The sequence below is a fragment of the Heterocephalus glaber genome, unplaced genomic scaffold, assembly GCF_053883595.1.
Source record: "Heterocephalus glaber isolate CG9 unplaced genomic scaffold, H.glaber_assembly_v1.0 deba00001729, whole genome shotgun sequence".
NCBI classification, from domain to species: Eukaryota; Metazoa; Chordata; class Mammalia; order Rodentia; family Bathyergidae; genus Heterocephalus; species Heterocephalus glaber.
The window spans coordinates 3,459,298-3,463,601 of NW_028258440.1; positions in this window are offsets into that span (position 1 = coordinate 3,459,298).

Here is a 4,304-nt window from a genome sequence, read left to right on the forward strand (position 1 = left end):
TACTAGACACCCCAAGTTAAATGGGGGAAAGGTTTTTTAGCTCACAGTTGGTAGAGGTTTCAGTCCATTATCAGCTGGCTCCAAGGCAGGGTGGAATGGCAGAGGGGCATCACAGAGGAGAAAAAGTTCATAGCAGGCAGAAGGTAACAAAACAACAAGGGACCATAGCAACTTTTTTCTGCCCCTTTTATATTCTATCTAGGCTACCAGGACTAGGGTGGTGCCAAACCAATCAGTGGTCTGACTTAGCAACCACACACCCTTAATCTCACCATTAATTACACCATGAATCAATCACACACCCTAGATGCAGCCAACTCTGAGGAAGCCCCACCTATGCCCACGTGAGGCTTTGGGGGGACATCTAAACACAAGCTGTAACACAAACCATAGCAGTAGCTGCTGAAGGTCAGCTACGTGGAGAAGGTCGACTTGTCAGATTTACCTCACTCTTTTGGAGGTGAGATTCAAGCTGAACCACACATCTGCCTGGTCTTGCCGCACCGACACTCTCCTTCCTGCTTGCTCCTAACGCACCCTGAGGAAATGCAGCCTTCACAACACAGACTTTCCAATTTCTAATTTTTGTAGAGAAATGAATGAGAGAACCTTTGGGGGAATAAAGCGATTTCTTTTTAGCTCCACTTGTTTACTTTTCCATAAACCCCCAAGATGGCTTACACGTTAGCTGTTAATCACACCATCTGTTCAAACAGTACTTCAGTAAATGATTTGATTCATACTTTTCTTCCAAAAGAATCTTTTTAAGGACAATGTTTATGTCTCTGTTATCCTTCATTTGGAAGTGTAGCCTGAGATGAGCTATTTTGACTTTGCTATCATTGTAAACACATATTGAATTTCCCATTTCTTAACTGCGCAGAAAACAGAACAACTTCTCCTTATTTATTCCACTTGACTTGGGATGAGGGTGGGGAGTCAGAGTGTAACCAGACTGAGATGGAGAAGAGGATCAGTGGGAGGGGATGAAAGGAAGAGGAGTCTAACAAAATTGAGATTAAAATTTGTTAAATGGATGTACCAACTTCCTAAGTCAAACCCCACCATTATGCAATATTTGCATACACTAATGAAATATAATAAAACGAGGTTCTATTTTCTAAAAAGAGGAAAAATGAACATAAGGAGATCCAGACAATATTCTCTCTGGAATCTAGAATTTCATGGCAATTAGTGGGTTCCAGCTATATGAGCCTACTCAGACCAGGCAAAGGCAAGATGGTGATCATAGTGGTTGGAAAGGGTCAGGTATACTGAGGGGCCTAGGTCCTCAAATTTTGTCATCATACAGTAGATAAGGCTGCTGGTTTAGAGAGACTACCTTGAAGATGAGCTTGAGTACCCCATCCTTTCCATGCCCCAAGCTTTTGTGCTGCTAGGCCAGGGGAGGGGAGGCAAAAAGGGATATTGGGATTTAGGAGGATAGATGAGACCTGGAATTATTAGGATTAGAAGCCTTGGAGAGTAGAGATGAACTTATTATTGTTGCAAGTTCTTCTTCAGACTTCTGAAGGCCCTGCATCTGTGTGAGGCCCTGGGGAAGTTCAGACAACAGTATGGAGTTGCCCTAGTGCTGGCCCACATGGATTCCACTCTTCCATGTTTTTAAAGGTATTTAAGCCCTAAAAAGAGCTCTACATGTAAACTTATGTGTGGGGACAGCAATGATGAAGAGGGGATTGCCTTTGTAGGCCCACAGATAAAAGATGGTCAAAGAAGATGCGTATTATGATAACCATTCTTGCTGAAATATAAGATTGGGTTTAGCAGTTGAGAACCACATGAATTTTTCAGACACCACATCAGTCCTCTGTATAGAGTTGGAAGTGAATGAGTTGTTTATGGGAACGTTAATAAGTTTGTATTACTGAAGCAGCTAAAGTCAGACTAGCCACATGGGTTGGGTTCATATCTTGGGAGATCTTAAATGTCACATTAAGGATTTGAACTCTGTGCCTCCACATGACTGGAGATCACTGAAGACTTTTAAATAAGGGAGTGGAATGGTCTGACATGTCTCAGAAGTATGAGTAACATCTGGTGAGGAACATGGATTTGAGTGTGTTGCCAAAAAGAAGAGACCTCAGGTCATTGTAATCATCAAGCAAGAAATGATGAGGGCCAGGAGGATTAGAAGATGCCTCCCAGGCGGAGAGTGGCAACTTTTGATGAGATGAGAAAAACAGAAAAAAGAAGAGATGTTTGGGGGAAAGGTGCAGGCTTCTGTTTTCAATTGGTTCAAACTAGGCTGTCTGAGATTTTAAAATAAGCTTACATTTTACATGACTGCATGTGACTTCACTGCGGAAGAGATGTCTGAGGTATAGATAGAACTTTGGCTGTCATTACTCTAAATAACGATTTAGCAACATGCATGAATTTGAACATGCTGTGATCAACATCTTAAATTTTATTGGAGTAGATTGTTTTATCCATTACATGGCATGTCCTCTGCCTTCATAGTTTGGTGTAGAGAATTAAATCAATTGTAAAGCAATAATCATCAAGTATGCATTGTATAGTAATAAATTGGTATGTAGGCAGCAGAAGAATGAAGTAGCAGTAGGGTTTAACAATCTGTTAATATCTATGTGTCCTCCATGTGTAGGGACATATTATAAGGCATGTTCAGTGTTGAAACACTGTAGGACATAGCTTAGTTGCTTTCAATGGGATGTGAAAAACTAGCAGGGAAAAATATGTTAGCTGCAAGAGACAGAAATCCTAGTATAACCATGACTTACACTGGACAGATTATTTTTTGTATATCACCTACTAGATAACCGAAGATGGGGAGAACAGAGCAGCTATGGAAGTTCTACAATGTTCACAGGCTCACATTCCTTCCAGCTAATCATTCTGCCCTCATCCTCATATAGCAGGAAGGTTGGTGAAGCTGTGGTATGACATTTGGATTCTAAGCATCAGGAAGGGGAAAATAGTAGGGGTTCTTGTGCTCCTTTTAAGGACATTTTAGCCATTTCTGACCTACAGTGTAGTAATTTTATTTCTATCAGCTGCTTATGATGGTTACAATTTCACTAAGTGATAAGAATTTTTCAACTTCATTATAATCTTATGGGATCATGACTGAATAAACAGTCTTTCATAGACCAGTACACAGCATATGAATGTATTTCATTAATAAGAATTCAGTCACCTGAATCCATCTAGCTTCAAGAAAGGTTGAAATTGTATAATCTTTAAACTTTATATATTGCCACCTGGCTAAGGTTCAGTGATCTGTTACCCAAGAAGATTGGAAGAATGGATAATGGAGTAGATAACATGCTATCTCTGTTGTCTTAGTTTTCTTGTTGCTGAGAAAAATTACTTGATGCCCAAAGTTAAAGGAGGAGAAGTTTATTTAGTTCATGGTTTGTAAAGGTTTCAGTTCATAATTGGCTGGCACCAAAGCAGGGTGGCATGGCAGAGGGGCAATTCAGAGGAGAAACAGTTCATGATGGGCAGAAGGCAGCAAAGCAGTGAAGTAGCAAGGAAGCAGTAAAACCATCACAGCAGCCCTCTTTTTGTCCCTTATATTCTCTCCAGGCTACATGCCCTTAGGGCAAGTAGCATTCACACCCAGGTTGGGCCCTCTCATTATCCTCATCCAGAACTATGCCAAACCAATCAGTGGACTAATTTACTAGTTACTCACCCTTAATTCCAGCATCACACACTCTAGATCCAGCCACCTCTGGAAAGCCCCACCTATGACCCCAGGAGTGTTTGAGGGGACATCTACACACATAACACATAACATCTGTCAAATATATAATCTCAATATAAGCCATTTCATGTAAAAAAGAAGTGTGAATACTTCCAATCTAGCAATAGAGTAAGATATTTTAAGAGGGGTTGTCCTAAGGCAAACTTTTGACAGGGAGATCCAACATGACTTGCCAGGGAGAGTCTCATAGGCCTCTAGAGAAAGTAAAGAAAAATGTAAGAATAATTAAAGTTGAGACTAAAGTTTAGAAAGTAAACTATCTTTAGAAAAATGTCTATTCATTCAGTCATTTTTAAAACATCAAGTTGTTTGGTCATTTTGATCTTGAGTTGTAGGAGCTCCTTATATATTTTAGAAATTAGCCCCTTATCAGAATATGGTTTGCAAGTATTTTCTTCCACTTTATAGGTCACCTTTCATTCTATTGATTGTTTCCCTTGGTATAAAGGTTTATATTTTATTTTTTAAAACTTATTTTCATTAGTGCAAGTTTGAAGTACCTAATGTTTACATTCATCATGCACGATTTGTACATGTACATAACACATCT